The sequence below is a fragment of the Ischnura elegans genome, chromosome 5 (assembly GCF_921293095.1).
Source record: "Ischnura elegans chromosome 5, ioIscEleg1.1, whole genome shotgun sequence".
Taxonomy (NCBI): Eukaryota; Metazoa; Arthropoda; class Insecta; order Odonata; family Coenagrionidae; genus Ischnura; species Ischnura elegans.
The window spans coordinates 86,090,591-86,111,785 of record NC_060250.1 but is presented as its reverse complement, the minus strand read 5'-3'; the positions used below and the strand labels follow the sequence as shown (position 1 = coordinate 86,111,785).

The 21,195-nt window shown below is 38.1% G+C and overlaps 1 protein-coding gene and 1 long non-coding RNA gene across 2 annotated transcripts in view; one reads left to right on the top strand and one right to left on the bottom strand.

The window, feature by feature from the left end:
- Positions 1–21,195, top strand: part of LOC124159169 (nuclear hormone receptor FTZ-F1) — a 486,808-nt gene that overhangs the window by 12,103 nt on the left and 453,510 nt on the right. The gene's annotated exons all lie outside the window — the stretch shown is intronic.
- Positions 18,573–19,245, bottom strand: LOC124159170. Its single transcript, XR_006864914.1, has 3 exons — positions 19,063–19,245; positions 18,725–18,903; positions 18,573–18,633 (listed from the first exon to the last, which is right to left on the bottom strand). It is a non-coding gene; the product is annotated as an uncharacterized LOC124159170 (long non-coding RNA).

The window sequence follows — 21,195 nt, the reverse complement described above, 5'->3', positions numbered from 1 at the left end:
AAATAGTTGTGACATAACGTTTACCATTAGTGTAAATGACGTGTTGCAGATTTTTCTCTGCTTTAAATTGTTTAAAAAGCTACCTGAAACACCTAATGTACCTTTATCAATGGATTAGTGAAGTTTCATTGATGATAGAAGTCCTGGTGTTTCTCTCCCATTCAACCTTTTTGCTTAAGGAACCAGCAGCGGGTGAAACTTATTGGTAATTCTTTACTTTATGAAAGGAAGAAATTTTTACTTAGCTGTTTCAACTTTTGAGTTTATGAATTATCATGTTGATTACGAGTCTTGTTTTGAAGAACTTGATCGCGCATTGATCTTGTATTCAGCCTTCCTGAATATGTCATTCGCGTTTTATGAAAGCAATTTATTTTACTCTCGTATATCTGCTGCTTGGCCAATATTTTATCCCATTATCTCATTCTCTTACAAATCTCTAGCTGTGGTTACTTTCCCGTGAAAATTTTCCAAGGCTGTCAGTGGTAGCCAGCCCGCTTTTCGTCGTTTTCAGGGTTGATTGGCATCTGGTGTTTTATTGTTTAAGTAGATAACACCAACCGGAACGCGCTTGTGCTAAAAAATATAGAAAAAATAACCACATATTTGAGAATTTTTATCTTGCAAAAATTAGAGGAAACGAAATAAAAAATGTGTGCCTACATAATGCCATTGGTATCGGTAATTTGTTTTGGGAAAAATTACGGTTTCGACAAACGTGGTTTATAGAGAAGGGTAACTTTAGAAGTAATTCTAGGCTATAAGATTGATTAATGTGGGTAATCATGTGCTAGGAAATGGAGGATATGTCAACGGAATATTCCCTGTGAAAAATATAATCTGCGTATGACCTTCTGTGAGAAAGAGGTCTTGCTGTTCTTCCAGTGAAGCGAACTGAATACATTACTAAAGCTGTGATTGAGATTACAAAGAATAATCTAACCCTATTAGCCGAATTTATCAGCAAATATTTTAAATACGAAAACACCCTAGAGTTGGTTCACAGGGTGATATGCTTTTGAATGCATCGCCTTTAGCTATCTCGTCGTAACATTCAAATTATTTTGAATGGTGTGTGTTGCTGACCCACCTGAATGCTCTTGATAATCTATCATGACCCATTTTCTGATGATGCCATTTGCCGTGAAGTTGGCACGCGGCAAGTGGACGCGATATGTTGCAGCTTAACGGTCGTCCGAACTAGTGTAGTGTAGTTGATGGAGGATATGTAGTTGATTAAATTGATGACTTCCCTACCCATTTGCACTAATGCTCCTCGTTTCGCCTTCCGTTCCCTCTTTTCTCCATCCTGCTCTCATCATTCCCTTAGCTCCCCCAATGGCGTATTGGGTGGGGAGGTCCGGGGGCTCCGTACCCCCTCCCCGAAATATAAACACGCAATTTATTTCCTTCATTAAAGAAAACAAAATATTGGAAAATCATGAATTTATATAAGATATATTTGATAAATGAAGTTTTTTTGAGTATGAAAAGTGATAAAATTAGTTTAAAACCCTCTACTCAGTACCCTGTTTTTCAAAAGAATTCCACCCTGGTTTTAGACCCCCCCCCCACCTAACAAAAACTCTTGGCTAACCCAGTACCTGCACCCACTAGACTCATAGTTGTCGCCCATCGCTCTGTCATCCATATTTCGTAATTTTCTTGCGTTTCCTACTTCTTTAGACCTTCGTATTCTCGTATTGTGGGCCCTCGGATTTCATTTATTCATGGAATTTAGCTATGTCATCCAATAAGATCAACTTGGATATAACTACCGCTAGGGCATACGGCTATGTGAAAATTATACTCAAGTTATGCAATTTTACTGAAGCGGATATTCAATTTCCACGCGAATTTAATATAATTTTCTAAATGCTTGGCTAATTTTAATAAAACGTGATTTGCATCAGACTGTGGAAACGATATCCTACTTTCCTCCTTCCTATTATTTTACTGATATTGACGTCCCAAGTTTTTTAGTGCCAAATGAAGTAATTGAATGTGGAAGAAGTACCTATGCTACTGCTCGTAATATGTCTGGAATTTTTTATGGGCACTGTCTTAAATACACTTTTCATAGATTAATGGAGATAGTGATGAAATTCAGAAGCCCTGCTTGTATTTTTTGTATTATTAATTTTAATCTTCGATTTCCTGTCAATTTTCTTTTCATTATTAATTTTTTCTAACGGCATTAATTAGTTTTGAACTTAATTATTTTTTTGAAAGCCTAATGTAGGCACTTAAATAGTTTTTGAACAATAAAATTGTTCGTGAAAATATCAATTATATACTTTAGTGAATATATAATTATAGTAAAATTCATATCATGTTTTAGCGGAATATTTTGTCGGAATAAGGAGTGCCATATTTCGCATCCCTCCATGCGGCAGAAATTTCTATGCCGCCGGGTTTCTAAAACGTCTCCACCTTATGGTATTACCCAAGTTGTCATTGAGAATTCAATGGTAAGGTAGTAAATTTTGATTCTTGCTGGCATCATAGTGTACGTTGATTTCTATGGACGATGGCTATCATTGAAAAAAGGAGAATCATTTGTTATGCTCAGCCAATTAAAAACACGTCCACTTCTCCGCGTGGTATACTGCTTAGTGTTTCTCTTATAGCCGTGTGCATGGTGTTCACATGGGTATCGACATTTTGTACTCTCTCCTCTCAGTGAACCAGTTCCGTCAGTTCCACAGGAAGAAACCGGTTCATTTTTTTCGTTGCTCGGTTTGATTCTTGGGACTGACCTTTGCTAAGTAATTGTCGCGAGGAAAAACGATGTCATGGTGGTTCTACAAACCGATTTGTTGTTTGTCCTTCGAAATGCATCAGTGAGGATTCGCCCTGTGCCTCGGCGCATCTCCCCCTCAAGGCCACGTGCACAATTTACGCTGCTAGCCGAGGAATTGTTTTCTTCCCTTGCTCTACTGTCCTAAAATGTTTAGAATCTTATAATTTTGAAATATTTTCAAATTTAGTTTGTAAATGTGTAATTAAAAATGTACTGTGGTAAATTTTCCACTAGAGATTCGTCGGATGAAAACCTGTTCTGCTACCACTGTTGGGTGAAAAACGCTATGATTTTTTAGTAATGTAGACAGTATTAATTCAATGGCGGACAGTCTTGATAGATTGTGTGCGTATGTTCCCCGTTTTTGTCGTTTGAATTTACATTCGTCCAGCTGATGAGTATTGTTCATGGTTATTGGCGTTTGACTAAGTATTTTGCAGCTTTTGCTGGTAAAATTCTTTTGGCAGCATGTAGGTACGGACTTACGTCGGAAATAAAAGTTTATTTCGTGTCCTCAGCCATCAGTCTACGCTGAATTATCAAGTTTGTTGTAATGCGAGCAGCATTTAACTTAAATTTCTCTTAACCTGCCTTAAAAGTCATTTTGGTTGATATTTACTGATAAAGAATGTATTCTCAACCATTATCGTCACCGATGTATCTAAATCTGAACTCTTTACAGAAATATTTCGTATTACCTCATAGTATTCGCTACTAAACTATGTTTTCTAATGAAGGGCAAAGTGTCATCCGTTTAGATGATTTTTTCTTAATCTTATGTTTTCGCTGTTTTTTAAACGTTTGCTTTTCAATTCCTTGCCAAATATTTCGTTAATCTCTTATTGTTCACTCAGTCATTCTTAAATTTTTTCTCACCAAAGTTCCTATTGAATAATTGTATTGAAGTGTTTTGGAATCGTAAGAGAATGGGAATTAACAATTAAGATCACGCTGAGGCGTTATCTGCGGTTAGGTTGTTTTTCTACATTTTCATATATAACTAATCATCGATGGCTCTAAAACATGGCCTCAGTTACAGAAAAAAGCATCGCTTGGCTATTCTTTATTTGTTTCAAGTTATGTCGGTAATATCTCACAATCTCAGCTGGCGAATGAAGTCCTTAATCGAGTTTATAGTTTTACATTTTTTTGGTTTAATTTTACTTGACGATTACGAATTACTTCACCGATGCTTTCTGCAAAATTCATTGACTGAAAATCATGTCGGTGATGAGAGATAGTGTTAAATATTAATATTATCGGCCGCGCGAATTTTAGTGGGAGTTGTGTACTTAATCATATAGCAGTATAAAATGCCAATTGAATGGTCATTATTTCATAATTGATGCTGCGCTTAAGAGTCTAGTCATGGCTATTATAATAACGGTATATCAGTGGTATCGAGCAGTATAACGCCAGAAAGAAATACGTATGAGGAGAGAGGTAAGACGATAACGTCTAAAGAAATGTCATGTTGTAACCACGGTTTCTTCCTATAGCAATTGAAAGAATCGTATCTTCTCTTCCTTCTCGTTCTTTAGGGGCCCTCGTTGGGCTATCTGTTTTTCTTCTTGAGAGGAATATAAAAAAAGTGATCTTTCGTCGGAATTTTCATTTGTTTATCTATTTAACTTAATATTATTGAATAATATGTCCAATAGTACAAAATAGTCGAATTATGCGTTGCATTTTTGCATTAACCAAATTTATGATTTATGTCAATTTGGACCCGTAAACTGTCGTAGTTAGCGAAAATAATGGTGCATGCATGGTGTGAACTAACCTCTTCTAAATAATCGCACGTGTCTCCTCGGTAGTACCTACATGTATCGGAGTGGATATCAGGCAGAAATACTCACCCCTTGCCATACACCCTGCCAACCGATGCAAAATTCTGTCACCCACGTTTGAACACCATTATTTCAAAGACCGATGATTAGATTTTACAGCCAGTTACCTCATATTAAAGCTCTTTCATTTTTGCGTTGATAAATGACCTGCGAATTATTTTAATGGTTAAGTTAATTTCAGAAAGCGCTCAGATACGGAATTTCAGCTTATTTTTCTGTTTGGCGCACAGATGCAACGCTTTCATGGCTTTGCTGCAACAAAACCGATTGAGATATCAATATTTTTTTATGTTGTATCCAAAGGATTTCATAATTTTCGTGTGGAGGTTCTTGTTATTAAGCCCATTCGTATTTTATTTATTGAAGCAAATCTGAAATATTTATCGATGCGAGGACCCGACGAAATGACCGTTTGGACCGTCTGTTAGTGGTGGTCTAGATGGGTAGCCTGTGGATGTGGATGTGTAGTTGATGCCTGAATCTATGCCTGAATTCAGGTTGAGTATGTTTACAATGAAATGAGCCTTGTCTATTTAGCGACTGAATTGGTAAGGCGCTATTTGAACGTAATCTCTAAGGCATTCTCTCCCTTAAATTAGATTATTATAATGTCGTGAATGTTTTAGAAGATTTTTCATGGGATTTTTGATATCTAAGTATCATAATTAGGTTAACTGTTGATAGATTTAGATGTAATCATTTTAAAAACTACACATAAACTATAAAACTGGCGTACTTTTATATTTGCACTTTAATCATCTCATTTAAATTTGTGTACACTCACTCGTGGAAGCAAGAGTGTCTATTCCCACGCAAAATTCTGTGAAACTGCTAATAGTTTCGTGGAAGTCGCATGGGGTAAAGTATGAGTTATAGCTTCCTCCTTCCATTTTACTGCGTGTTAGTGGTGGATACACTGGGAACGTTGCTCTATTAAGCGAATTAAGTTCGTGGAGATTCATCCTCCAAAGAAATATTTTCGTTATGACCAAATCGTTTCAATCTTCATCATGGTAGTAACAGTTCTTTCTGTGGTCTTTCTCGCTTTTTACGTCCTTGCGACTATTACAATCCTGGTGCGCAAGTTGTTCTTCAGCAATCCATTTCCCTGAATACTTATGGATGAAAATGGATATGCCTAGCTGCTGAGAGGATTTCCGTGAATTGGTTTACGAGGGTGAGAGATATGAGGTAGATGAATTCCATCTTTTGATAATCCTCGACAAATTGATGGGAATAGTTGTGTTCTCTATCCACAAAAGATGAACTTATCCTAATAAGATCACATCGTGGTCATATTTGCTTTTAAAGAAACTGAAATGTCTTCCTGTAAGAAAGAGAAAATATTCTTGGAATGTCTTCAGTGAAGGCTCACGTCGTGATACGGATCATAATACTGAAAAATCAAGAGAAAGTTTGAATGTGTTATTCTTGCCAAACTTTTGGAAAATTAACCCCACGTAGATTTCAAAAATAGGAAAAAATGGGTATTAGCTATCAATCCCGTTGCAATATACAATTTTTTCGTGCACCTCGACTTACTGAGTTTTTTTTCAATTTGTTCAAGCGTATAATTAAGCTAACAAACACCACGTGTCACATTGCATTCTTTCTTTTTGAAAAAATTAGAGATGCTCTTAAGATTTAGTATTTCTATAAAGATTCAGCTATGGACTTAAAAATTCAGTTACATTTGCAGCTCATGCCAATTCTTTATGAGATTCAAGTGGCAGGTAAACGCATTGTTAGCGTATGTACAATGAGACTCAATCGACCTTATACATGAAATCTTTTATTTGTGACTGATATTTTGTCTTATATTTCCATCATATTGAATATTTTATAATTATTTGCTTCGTTAGCATAAAAATTGTGGTTTTCTATATTTCGGAGTAGTTTTAGGAATCCCGGACGAGTTCTGAGGCCACTGACATATCATCTTGATGAGAATTAACGTATTCATCTCGTATCTTCTTTAGGTACGTAATTTCTCCCACCTGCCTCGTTTGCCCTACATTTCCAGGTATCGGGCCGTGAGGACTTCAGTAGTATTGTGAGGGTTGCTCATTTGTTTAGGAAAGGAAGTCCGTGGCGGTCTTCATCTCGAATGCCCCTTTCTAATTTTTTTGGTATCCGTCGTGTGCATGAGATGTTCGGATGGTTTTTTTTCCCATCCCATACACCACACGGCCCAACCCGATCAAGAAAATATAATCTTCTTCCCCAAAGAGTTTCAGTACAATGAAATGCATCTTGTTCTATTCCTCCCTTTTATTAAAAAGGTGTTCATTCCCCTGAGGGCATCCTAGACTCTCTCTCCTTCCTTTCCCTTGTTGCGCATGACCTAGTTTTCCCCCCTTATAGTTTTTTTTTTACCTACCCGACGCATTTTTTGTTATCCTTCGTAAGGTCCATCACTATGCACTTGGCCCGTGGGAACTCCTCGGCCCCCTCCTGCTGGTGGGATAGTGCCTTCCCTTCAGTCTCTCTGCCCATATCTCCTCCCCGTCTCATTTTTTCTTCCCTAATCTAGCTTTTCCTTTCAGAGGGACACCTTCCCTTGCCCCTCCGCGTGCCTTTTCCCCCTCGGCCCTTTCTCCGCCCTTCCTCAGCGAGGCCTCTCCTGCTCTCTTCCTCAACACCTGTGCGCTTCCTCTCCGAACTCCTCAATCACGGAGTCACTTTCTCTCGAATCCCATCGCATCGCTCAACCGCCTTCTCCCCTCTTGTTTCACCTATGTCGTTTTCTTCCTGCTCTCCCTCCCCCGGCTTCATCTCCGTGGGAATTAATGTGAGTATGAGTGGGAAGTAAACAAGAACTCAGCATCATTGCAGTGCTCTATCACCTACGTTCAAAGTATTTAGCTGGACCTAATTAGTTAAATGAAACATTTCAATATTTCCTCAGGATCTATTCGAACACGAAGCGTTCCGTGGCTACAACAACATTATCAAGTGCTCCTTTATAATTGTAGCAATGTAAGTGATTGCGTCGTGTTCGAATAAATCCTGGGTATTGCATAAATGTTTAATTCAATTAATATTATGAACTTTCACTTCGTCGTGCCGCATATCATACAAGATTTTGTTGGAAGTTTCACTCGTTTGCATTTTCGTTCACATTTATTTATTAGCCACTGTAACAAGACATGCAGCTGTCATCCAACGTCGTCCTCTCTAAAAATGACAAAAAAATTGAAGCCACGAAAGTCGCTAATGCTGTCTCTGACACCTTTGTTTTCTCTCGAACTAAGAACTTCAGTAAATCATAGGCCGTAAAAAAATCACCCTGGCCACGCACTCCTCGATGTTTTAGTGCATATTCAGGTTCACCTCCCGTCTTACGCTCATGAAGACTCCATGCGGAGTACATGGTATGTACTCCGCATGGAGTACATACCATGTACTCCGCATGCTGATGCCGAACTACCTCCGCGCACGTATTCATGTCATATATTTAACTAATCTGTCTGCTTTTCTGGTCATATTATCTGAACTTTTTTGCTTAGGATAATTCATTGTCGACTCCAGCAGCACGGTTCGAGTCAAAATTTCAATGAAAGATTCTGCGTTTTTATGTTCGCATGTTGAAGTTTTCTAATCTTTTTGTTGTGTAATGTATTCCCCTTAATTTTACTCTCACCATGTAAACTTCCGTTGTCCTTATGTCAATATATACTATTTTTCATTTTTCTAATAAATTACTGAACCATAAAAACCGTATATAGATATTTAATAACTACTTAAAATTAGTTAAGTTTCGTTGACATGGTATGTCAGGCATGTATATTCTATTGGCATTTCTGAGATTATTAATAAGGAATCGCTTTATAAATAAGCCAAATCTTTACTTCCTGTGTGCCTTCCTGGACGAGTTTTTAAATTTCGTGTATGTTGTTCTCTTCTGTCCTCCTTTGGCGCCTGGTTGTGAACCGCCATTCCTTTAATCGTCGAATGACTTTTCCTTTGTCAGCAAACTCATTTGGTGGGCTTAGCTAAAACCTCCCCAATTCCATATCCCGATATTCAATTGTCAGATCATCTTAAATATTTTTAGACGCAATACCTGATGCTATATATTAGTTCGATCAGTTATATATAATTCGTACCTATTTCAGGAGGAATCTGCAATATTTCCGAAGGTGGTTGGTGGGACAATTTGAAGCATTTTTTCCATAAACATGGAGTCGCAACTCCTTAGTTACTGAGCTATGGCAACGCAAATATAATTTTGGATTCACTTTGCATGGAAACTGGTTTTCTTGGGTATCCAGCCTTTTCGACATCATATTTGATACTCTGGATTTTTAAAAGCATTAAATAATTAAATTTGGACAAAAGTGCGCAATTATAATTGTCTGGAAGGTTTAAAGTTTTAGCTTAATTAATCGTGAGATATGAGCGAGTATCAACAATACGATTGTGCAATCAATCCCATTTAGAGATTTTTTATTTATTTATTTTATTTCCAACTGCACCGTAAACAGCACATTATGTCTTTATAACGGAGGATTAAGAAAGTACAACACAACACATCCTTGCTCAGGATAGGGACGAGCTACCCAGGCGGGATTCGAATCCACGACCTACGGTTTGGCAGGCGAGGACTTAACCTCACCGCTACCGAGGCCGACAAGGCCCTCATAACTTTTCGGCGTAATTTCCTGATACATATACTGATGCGTTGATGTTTTCTAATTTATTATTACCGATTTTTTTAAATGTCCCATCCACAACTATCGTCATTCGTGCATTCATCCCCATCCACCGTGGAGCAACAACCTGTGGTAAAGGGAGATCCTACTCTACTCTCGTTTCTGAAAACCTCGTGTTGTGTGCGTATGCCCCATCAACCTGTGTATGCCTGCCCCCTCGCCTCACTCCTCACACCCCCCTTCCTCAGGTGGGTAAGAAGCGGCAAGAAGTATTCGGAGGAGGAGGGAAGCGCGGCCAGGTAAACCGAGTGAGGAAGGAGTTCCTTCTTTGAGAGCCCCTCACCACTGTTGCCATGTGAGCCGTGAGTTGGGCAGCGAGTCTGGGGCCGGGGTGGGGGTGGGATTGTATGTCTCGACCGCCGCGGCGGGAAAGAACGTTGTGTGCTGGTATTAGGGGGAGGGGAGAGGTGGGCATCTCTCCCGAGAAGGAAGCCCAACTCTGGTCCCTGTGATGGCATGAGGTGGTTACATGGCTGGTTTTAGTTCAATAATGTCGCCTGTTTAACGATAGCCTTTACTCAGCGTTTTTCCATAGCATAGTCCACACTTTCGGAAAGTTGATACTTTTTTACTGGAATCCACGATTTGTTTCAGTCACTGATTTTTACTCTGGGTGATTTCCTCGATATGTTTAGATCTAAGTAATGGTTAATTTTAGAGCTTACAGTTCTTACATTACTTAGCTGTAAGTAATGGTGTTAATCCACAAGAATATTCTGTATAATAACAAAAAAAACATTGAATTCACATACATATTTTGAAAACGGATCTACTTATACAGGATTTATATCAATAGTTACAATGTGGAAAATACAAAACCGTATAAAATGTGGTTCCCATTTCAACAACAACCCATGTAATCGGATAAATTAATGGATATTGCTACTCCCCTCCTCTCAATCCTCCGAGAATCGGTATTTGGTCCGATGATGTCTACAAAGCTTCAAAATAAATGCTATAGAGGCTGAGTATTAGATGTAAAACTTGGAACATCTGGGTAATTGGACAAAACAAGAAGGGCTGAATGAAACGAAGGATTAGTTTTCGAGAGTTGTCGGAAGGCAAAAGGGTAAAAAGAAAGGAAAGATAATTGGCACCTTACGGCGATGCAAAGGGGATTAGAAATATTAAAATCGGGCAACATTCAGCGAAGGTGGGAACGGTACATCAAAGAATTACCTGCCTCAACAATCGGTCTTATATCAAGAAAGTTGTATCTATGAGGAATTGGCGATACTGAAAAAATATGGGTGAGAACAGATATTCTAAGAAAAAAATTGTTTGTAAGAGGGAAATAAATAAGCGGGATTGAATTTTATTAGATATTCGGTGTAGACAGAAATGGAGAGGAATATGTAGAGTTCATATGCCTTAAAAATGATGCCGTTTGTGGATTACAATGAACTTTAAATCGTTTGGCTTCCAATTGTCCAGTTTTCGGATTATTTTGATATGTCCTCCTCCATTTACAGCTCGAATAGTCATAATTAAATATTTTTTGTTAATTTATAGGAAGAAATAATTTGTGGGATGAAATATTTTGATTGGTAGGATTATGTAACACTTAGCTGTGAGAAAAAAAGTTGTTTTATATTTTGTTGAAGCAATATTCCTCTCTTTACTTCTAAGGCTGCTAATAGTGAAAATTTTCTATCCTAGGCGGTGGATATCGCGGACTTCTATTTACATACTCAGCTATGGGTGTTTTCAAAAACCCTTGGATAGTAATTCCCGAGTCTCAACAGATATTCTTAGCAGTAAACATTTGAACAGTTGAACAGTTTTTTTAGAATCGTTTTTCGAACTGCCCTTTACACATACTTTTCTGAACGAAAGCTAATCGCCTGTATTATAAAGAGGGTAAGAAAAGAGCGGAATTGAATTTTATTAGATATCCGGTGAAGAAAGTAAGGGAGAGGAGTATGTTATAATTACCACAGATAGTTATGGATAGATAGATTGTTAGGCGATAGACCATTGAGGTCTTTCGTGCGTTTGTGGTTGAGTGTAGAGGTTGGTAGGCGGACCATTTTGGAAATCGAGAAAGGTCGTATCGAAACCCCGCGTCGGAGAAAGTGTTTTCGTTAATGCTATGTTTTTTCTGTAAATCGGTCTTTCGGATGTGGTCAGCGAGGGGGTGGAATACTTGCTCCCGTCTCTTCTCCTCCTCCTTTCCTGTCCCATGAACGAGACTTGAACCTGGGAATCCTGTTCCTTTGTCTTTCCTCCTCATCTCTTGCTCTCTGATGCCCCTCGTCCAGACGCCCTGCCCCTCCCCAAACCTTTTTTTTTCTGCGCTCTCTCAACACGAGCCGGTCCCCTTATGTAGTGTGCGTGGTGTTCTATTTTTAACACACGCCGAGATTTCGCCTCCCCTTTCGGCGTTCTTCGTGATCGCCTGCGGCCACCTTCTTCCCTTTGTTTATTTTGTTTTGTCCGACGGGTGATTTTCCTAGTGGAGTGCTCTGAACTAGTTCAACTCGGAAGCTGTGCTCTTTGGTCACAAATTTCAGCTATTCTGAGTGAGGGATTTTCACAGTCGTAATTCTTGAATTTTAAGTCCATATAAGTTAGTAGGATGCAAGTTCTCTTGGCATTGATCCCTCAATCTGCTCTCATTTGCTGGGTGCTATTTGCTGGTGCCATTAAAATATTTAAATAAATCGAAGTGGATTACCTCCCTGATAGTTAGTGTCTATTTTGGCTCGAGCCCTCATATGTTTCGTTCGAATCTATTTAAATTTGGCGTTTCATTTCGAACTAGTGGAAAAAAAGTTTACATTATAACACTGACTTCATTAAGATGACTCGTTGCTCGATGAATCTTTCTTATAAGTTTTCCTTAACAGAATTTTCTAGGCTGATTTCCACATTTTAGGTGGAGAATAAAATCTCTTCCTTAGAGTTGAGTGCGAAAGTGCTTCAATGTTTAGTTAATTTCTCTTGTCTCATGTTTGCGGTGTCATCATCTCACCTCGTGTGTGTGTGGAAAAATGTATAATTTCAAATATTGCATGAATAGAATCCTGGTTACCCTCTTTAAATATTCATATCTCACTCAATGATGCAATCCGTGGGTTGGTTTTAGTGGGTGAGGGCAGAGCTTATCCCGGGCTAATCCACGTATGTATGAATCTCAGAGGTTCACTGTAGGGGGCAATTTTCTTTTCCTCAACTACCTTGCACTTCGAGGATTTTTGTTTGGGATGCCCGAAGGGTTTATTCGGGATTTAAACCTGGGACCCTTTGGTCAGCAGTTCAATGCTCTTACCCTTGAGCTTCCACACTCCAAATTAAGTATTCATTGTATTCATAAATTTCAATTATTTAACGTATCTCACGCCGTAGATTAACCAATGTTGTTTTGTGTTCTTAATGTTTTAAAATTAGATTTGGATGTAGAGCCGATCTACCGAATGATATCTGTCTATTTTTAGCTGTTGCATTTTTAATCCCTCCTGGTCCGAGTAAGCCCTACCTCCCTCGACATTTCGCCGCTGTGACCATGTTACCATGTTGTGATGTCACTCGCCTGGATAACCCGTTTGGATGTTATCGGGTTGGTGTTCGCTTGTTTGCTCATCTGCTGGCAGATGCTTTTGTGTCGCAACAAAGTAGTAAAAGCTGAGAAAAATAGGGTAAAAGCAAGGGAAAGTCGAAATCTATCGGGGAAATGGAGAGTTTATGGGGAAGGCAACACCGTTGTTTAGGACGAAGGCGTATTTCTTCACCGTTAGATTCTCGGCTCTTCGATAAAGTCATAGGGATTCAGAAATCTGATCCTTGGTCACATCCGCAAGTTAATACTTGCGTTTATCTGGGTTGGAGGGCCCTTGTCCTCAATTTTCACCTGTGGGTGCTTTGAGTTATTTGGACCGGAAAATTGATTCGTTATTTTTTTCCGTTTCGCTCGGAAAATTCTTCTGCCTGGCGTAAAGCGAATCTCCTGCCTCTGTCTCCGCAGAACTACGAAGCAGCTTTGTTTGCCATCTGATATTCACTGGCCTTATCTTTCGGACTCGATAAGTTTCCGTCCAATATCGACCGACTCTTTACTTCAATATTTATTTTTATCTAACCTCTCTCAACCAAGTATCCATTCCAATGCCAAGGAACCTTCAAGTTTGAATAATCTATTTACGTTCGTCACTCTGGCTCATATATGCCTAATAGCTTGGCATAAGCCATTAAAGTGATAGCTTTCTTTTTAAATTCTACATTGTGAGTACCTCAAATTTTAGTGCTTTATTTACAGAAATAATTACAAAAGTGTTAAATCAAATCCATATTATTATATGAATATCATCACTTAATTATTATTTGTCCTGTAAGTGTTCTCGCGGTTGAATTCTCATTATTAATCTAATGAATCAGGTGAAAACAAAATATGTGAGGGAAAAGAGATTTAGTGAGTATCGGCTGTATTGAACTGAAGTCGTAATTTTCGGCTCTTCATGGCCGTTTTACACGGTGAATGATCATTTGAATCAAATTCATTCGCCGTGACTACTTCACACGGTGAATGAATTCGGCGAATTTTCTGCGCAGAAACGATGCGCACTGCTGCGACTATCGATGGTGCATGTCGATTCTAACGATATTTCTGACCGTTTCTGGTAACATGATTTGTTGTGGAAGTCGCAGACGACGGAATGCTTCTTTCACATGTGCGCTTGAATATAATTTTGTATTGCTTTGACTTTCGGTGGGGCATAACGTACTAAATAATGAGAGGGATTAAAACGGCACGTAATGGATAGCGGAAAACCACTTTAAGAAATCGCTGCTGCCGTGTGTTTTGTAATCCCATAACGAAGTAAGTTGTTTTCACTCCAGTGCAACCAAGATAAAGTTTCTAGGTAGTGCGCTCTAGAACATGATCCGAAGGAAAATCTTCAAATGGTCTTTTCCTTTCTAATTCAGTAAATGAAAAAGTAAGTGAAAAACGAATTTTGGGAAGAACTTTAGGTAGTTTCTCGCTCGCAAAAATCCTAACTTTGGGAGACAAATCCCGTATAGACGCCGCAGCGTCCAGCGCCTAGAAAAAACACAATAAGTTTAGAGCAAAGGCTCTGATAGGGTGAAGCCCGATTGACAATTAGTTCTTATGCTTGGGGTCCCGTCAGGTGCACAGACTGCACAATGCTGTCGAACAAAGGTTATTCCTGTGCAAGAGAAGAAAGGTACGAGGAAGAGAAAAAAGGAAGGGGCCTGGTCTATTTCCGAAGGAGTGCGCTTCAGTATCCTCATACTTTCTACCATTAAGTTGGATCAGTGTTATTTCAATGCTTGCTACTTCCTAATTCCCGCAAGGCTATGAATGCTCTCAAGATATCTTATGGGGTATTGCGCGTAATTGCAGTTAAAGGTTTTAGTTAGTCACCACAGAGATTTCACTGTTTTATAAATATCGATGCTGGGGAAGAAAATCGACTGTGACAGTCATGGGCTAGTTTATGGGTTATGCCCCTTGACTGGTAGTCTATATCGTGACTTCATAGGTGGGCCAACATGATTTAACGGCTCGTTTTCGTTGGAATGTGTTCACCTAATAAACAGAAATTTTGTCATTAATTGGGACTCCCACCCCAAGCGTTAGTGTTAAAATCATGAAACATAGTTTAATAATTGCGAATTAAACAAGATCGATGCAATCTTAAAGAAAAACGATGTTTTTGTTCTTAAAAATGCCCCATGCGTTTTCCCGAATTTCCTGATTAAGAGAATTGATGTTTGTGAATTTACGTTATCTCAAAGTTTATATTAATAATTTTTGCTATCGCATGGGTTACTATGCTTCCAACGTTTTTATATATGATCTTAAAATTCCGAGGTGGTGCTAGTGGCAAGATGGACGCCGTGCGTTCATATCATTCACGGAAATCATCCTAGCAAATTAGAACACGCTTGAAATTTCATTCGAATGATCATTCGAATACAGGACATTTCGTTTTACACGGTGAATGATGGTCATTCGTAAGATCATTTGAATAATCATTCGGATGAAAATTCACCGTGTAAAACGGCCTTTAGAACGGGAAAAGGAGAGTGTCATATGTCAGCATTGACGATTAGAATACAATTTGATTGTGTGCGGAAATTTAGAGTAATTGTCAAGTGTGTTCATATTTTTGAAAATATGGTATTTTGACGTGTTACACCAGGAGAACTACGTGTTATATTACACTGTTTTAAAGGATAAATTTGTTGTTGAAATGTTGCAGGTTTTGAATTATATTTTGAATTTACCAATGTACTTGTATACAATGGTCGTTAAGTCAGGAAAATAAGGCTGTTTCAGACGAATCCCGACCTAACTCTGCTACTCCACGTAACTGACCTCTCGTTAAATTGCATAAGAAACTCGCCACATAACGTCCTGACTCAGCCTTCTTCATTAAACATTTATGGACCGGCCGGTGGCGTTCAGTATCTATCACTATTTCATGAGAAGTACCTACATCGTCCCCTGACACGAAGTTAAATTTGACTCAGCCGTTTTTCTCTCTTGCTGCCCTGGAAACCAATATCACCGGTTCGGAATAGGGCTTTGGTAGTCGGTTTCAGCTTAAATGTTAGGCGTGAGTGAATTGGCGTCCATTGTGTAAAATTAGAATTTGATCTAATTCATGATTTGAAATTTAGCATGGTGTTTGTCGGCGCTTTTATTTGTTCCAAATCTTCCGTCATATAAACTGTAGGTGCTTAGCCAGGGCAAGGTCAAAAGTTTTTCATGAGGAGTAATGAGAAGCTAGAACTGGACCACTAGCCTCACGCCAGGGTTGGGCACGAATCACCTAATATTGATTCGAGTCACGAATCACGAATCATGGAAGAAATTAGATTCGACGCACGAATCACGATTCACGCCTGGAAATTTGATTCAAATCTCGAATCATGAATCATGTGATTTTTTCCTTAAAATATGATTCGTGCGGTTCACGAATCACGAATCATATTTTAAGGAAAATCATTGTGCCATTTCAGATTGACAATAACACTAAGTAATGGTCACATTATGAACATTGGTCCCATAATTGGGAACCTATACCAATTTTTTCGCCTGTTAATTAAAACTTGTGCAGATGCAGTGTGAATCAACGGGATATCATAAATTACCAGAATTTCTGTACATCAACATCCTGCAAGCCAAAATAAAGGTGTGTGGCAGGGGGTGAATTCTCACCAAACATGCACTACATATCATGCATGAAAAAGAGTTGGCAATAATGTACTAGTCTAAACCGCACTATTAAAAAAATAAATCTAGCAAAGTAAGAATGCAAAAATATGCCGTTAGTTGGGTTACCTTCACGTCCTTAAACCAACATGGAGCTACCTATGATATACATTGATTCACTCGTATTGGACATATTAACCTCTATTAATATCCCTAATTGTAAGAGGAAAAAAGGAATTTAGAATCATAGGTTGGCGATCAATTCATCTATTTTTTTATTATTAAAAAAAATTACAAACGTTGCTATCGAGGCATTCAGCATACTGCCTCGGGATATGAAATTAAAAACTTCAAATAATTTTAAAAACATGGCCCGGAGATGGTTGTTTCCATTCTCTTCATAGAAACCATTAATTAAAAAAAATAGTGGACAGAAGATGACAACAATGCCCCCCGGATTGAACAGCGATATAATCGCAGAAGGGAAGGCCTGCAGTTCATTTCTGCTCAGAGGACGATGGAAGAGTGTTACATTAAGTAACGAGTACATTACGAAAAACATTAGCCACGAATTTTCTCACTCGGCTGGAAACCCAAGAAAAAAACAATATCATATAAAAACTTATTAGAGACAGCAATATGGTTGATTGCCTTTCAGAAATATTAACTTCTCAAACACCTTGTCCGACATTTTTGATCTTTCTGGTTTCAAAATAAAGTTACCCCATGAAAATAGGTTCTCCACTGGACCAGAAGAACATATTGGGGTATTGTATTTAATAAAAAGTTAACGAATATTAGGATAGCCCTGAGTAAAACATTTGAAGGTTTTATCTGAATCAGCCATAAAAGAAGCAAACTCTAACTGACTTCGAGACGTCTTGCTTTTACTTGGTGAGGCTAAAACATAAAAATCTGAGTCCTCTTCACTATTACTGTGGATAGATGGTGTGCCATTATTCTTGACTTCTTCCAAACAATTTAGGCACAGGTTAGTAATTCGCTTACTATCAATATCACTCACATTATTTGGCAACCAAAGCATTTTGAACTGAGGGTGGAATGCTGCTGCCAGTATTGCATCATTCACTTCTGGAGATAGATTATAATATTTGCCAAAACGAGTGTTCAGAGCGGTCAACAACTCAGGAATTAAATATAAAGTATAGAGCAGTGGCTTCTCCAGCTGATCCGCAAGTTTCTTGCGTATTGAAAATAATGTGGGTAGAAGTTGTCCATAGAAACAGCTGTGCCCACTTTGAAGCACATCAATGGCTTGTGCAAATGGTCGCAAGCAAGCAATGAATTCTTCCATATAGTCAAATTCTGTATCAGAGAATAATTGCTTCATGTCCAGTTTCCGTAACACATCACTCATTTTTAGCCTCAATTTTACAATTTGAGAAACCGCATCAAACAGTGAATTCCACTGAGTAGGGCAAGGGTATACGAGACTACAATCAAGAATTTCAGTAATCATTTCTGAAGATTTAGGCCTACGTGATGCATTCCAGATATAACTACACTTTGCCATTACAGATTTGTGCAAGCGATTAACTAAAGATGGAGAGTTCTTGAGAATTTTTGTCAAATCTGTTGTTGCAATTAAGGATAATGTATGAGAAAAACACCGCAAATGTTTGGGTAAAAACCTGTCTTCTTCTAGATCTTCACATGCCATATTTATTGAGCCAAAATTCAGATCAATGCAAAGCTCTTCAATGTCGCTATCATCTTCATGCATGGGCAAATCTGTAAGCAATACGAAAACTGATTCAGCAAAGACATTGAATTTATATGCATAAATTGTACTGTAAGAAATTCGTCAATAATAGTATCGTATTATTGTCTTAAGTTATTACCATCGCTGTCTATATTTATTATTTCACTGCAGCCAAACTCTTTGAATGCCTTTACGAAGTTAGACCCATTATCCGTAATCATTGTGGTAACTTTCTCATTGTTTAACCCAAAACTGATGAAAATATTGAGTAGAGTGTCTGCTATATTCTTGTAATCATGTGTACCTTTAAATCGAACACATGATAAAACAGCACTTTCACGAGTCAATGTTTCATCATTTATCTGGAAACATAAATCAGTTAGCATATTTGATCAATTAATAAATAACGCTAAGGCCACAAAAGGCTTTATATAATATTATTTTACAATTTACCCAATGAGCTGTGACACCAAGGAAGCTTCTATGTTTCGTGGACCAAATATCTGCAGTAGAAGTCATAAATTGAATTTCTGTAAATTTGCGGGCCAAATTTTGGTTTACATTTTCAAACATGAGGTTTAATTTTCGACCCATTGTTCTCCTTGACATGATCTGAACCGAAGGATCAATATCTATCAAAGGATAAAACACATCAGCACATAAAGTAAAAACAGAGTGTATTAGAAAAAAGTTGTTGTAGGACGTCACTAGAAATGTGAGATATACCATCACAGAGTTCATTGTATAATCAATAAATTCCCTTAACCACTTGCTTGCCTGAGAAAACTTACGTTGAAACATTCGCATAAAATTTTCATCTTCCACAGTGCGGACAGGCTTCATGCTATGAATAATGTAGAGCATTATATCTTTGTTCAGCATTTCATTATTGATTTTCACTCTCATGCATTTGGAAGAAACAAAGTTAGTAATTTTCTTCTGCTGAATTTCACCAGTCCGTTTGGCATTCTTCTGTGATTTATATTCGTTATAACTTTGTAATGCGTTGTGAACCAACTAAAAAGTAATGATAATGCATTATTTTAATAAATTTGGAATCAATCATACTGTTGTCAATAAAAAGTTGATCATTTTTTCGTACTTTAAGATGCCGAGTAAAATTTGAAGTGCTGCCTACCACTCCTTTAACCACTTTGTTTACAGGCAAGCAAAGCTGACATTGGGCAGAAATATATTTCTCAGATTGACTTACAATTTGGAAAAATTTTCCATCAAAAAAAAAAATTCGATGGGGCACGGTAATTGGTACCACCTTCAGCAACGTTATCACTAAGACCATGATTTACCTCACCTGAAATGACACGAATTCTATTATAAAAATCACTTTGTAGTGTTTACGAATTTGAATTAGTGAAATGATTAATAAAAGTAGAGTAAGAATTATAGGTAAGCATAAACTGCAATAACAACTTACTGGTACTGGCCATTTCTCCAGACTGCCTTCTTGACATTTTCTTTGTCTTGTGTCTTGCTATTTTCAAATTTCATTTCTATCTTGTCATCTTGTTCAAAACAATTGAAAGTCACATTTGAATGAATTTACAGTGCAAAATATATTTTTGAATTATCCGAGTGGTTGCACTTCTGACTTGTACGTATACAGCAGTGAAATTAATTCGTGATTCGTCAGTGAATCGTGAGCTGCATCACAAATATTCGACTCACGAATCACCTCAACTAGTAAAAAAAGAGTCGACTCACGGTTCACGAATCACGAAAAAAAAATGATCCGAATCACGAATCACAAACCACAGTTTGTGATTCGCGAATCATGATTCGCGATTCATGAAGACGAATCATGCCCATCCCTGCCTCACGCGCCTCATGAGTCGCTCTGCAAATGTGTTAACCCCAAACACCCAGCTGAAATGCATGTCATGAATGGGCTCCTGAGATGAAAATGTTAAAAGTTGGGCGTCAGTGGTTCGAGTTGATGGGGGAACCACAATGGTGAAGTGGATGGAGGGAGTATAAGTGCGTAATCGAAGTCCCAAATAGATAGAGTTAGACGGAAATCTTATTAACACGATGGCGGGAAATTGGCTGTGGATAAAACAAGAGCAGAATGAAAAAATGCAGGAGACTGGAGGGCGTTCGGGTGACTAGTAAGGTTAGGGTACGCATATCTTGGCAAAAACATAACGAATTTCTTTATTGAACCCTCAGGAACGATGCCATTAAATCCATTTCCGTGATTTATTTTTCGACACGTGCAATATAAGATAACTATCATGTATCAATTGCTAATCTTGACGGCGAGCACTGTACCAAAGTAATAGGCCACAGGCTGTCGAATAGAGTGGAGATCATAAATTTTAAACCAAGATAATGCTACTTCAAGCAAACAAAGAGACCCTCAACAGCATCGCCTCCACTGTAATTGAACCTCCTTGGGATAAACTCGGAGAAAAATAATTAAGAGCGCTCAGCAGGGCTGCGCAGTGACCAAAATCTGAAGCCAATTTTGAAACCTCGACTTCATAATTAAGTGGTCAATAGAGAGATTTTTCAGAAGAAAAAAATAGGAATAGATTTTACTCAAACCTTGATACTTCTCCGTCAGTATTAAAATTTTAGAAATTAACTTCCAATTAAAATCAGCAACACAAAAAACTCTACCGTCGTAGTCAGAAAATCAGACCCCGCAATTGATTTCGTTTTTTTTTCTTTTATATCCAAGTCCCACGAGCGAAAGCTGAAAATCACCATTGTGAATATTTACTTTTAGGGAAATGAAAGTATTCCATTTGAATTTGACACGATTCTCCAAGTTCGTTGTGTTAATCTTTTCACTTTCCCAGCACCCGGAGAACATCATCTTCCGTTCTGTATTTTCCAGATCCGACATAAACGGTGAAATAAGATAAATAATTAGCCGAACGGATAGGTAAATAAATTTGATT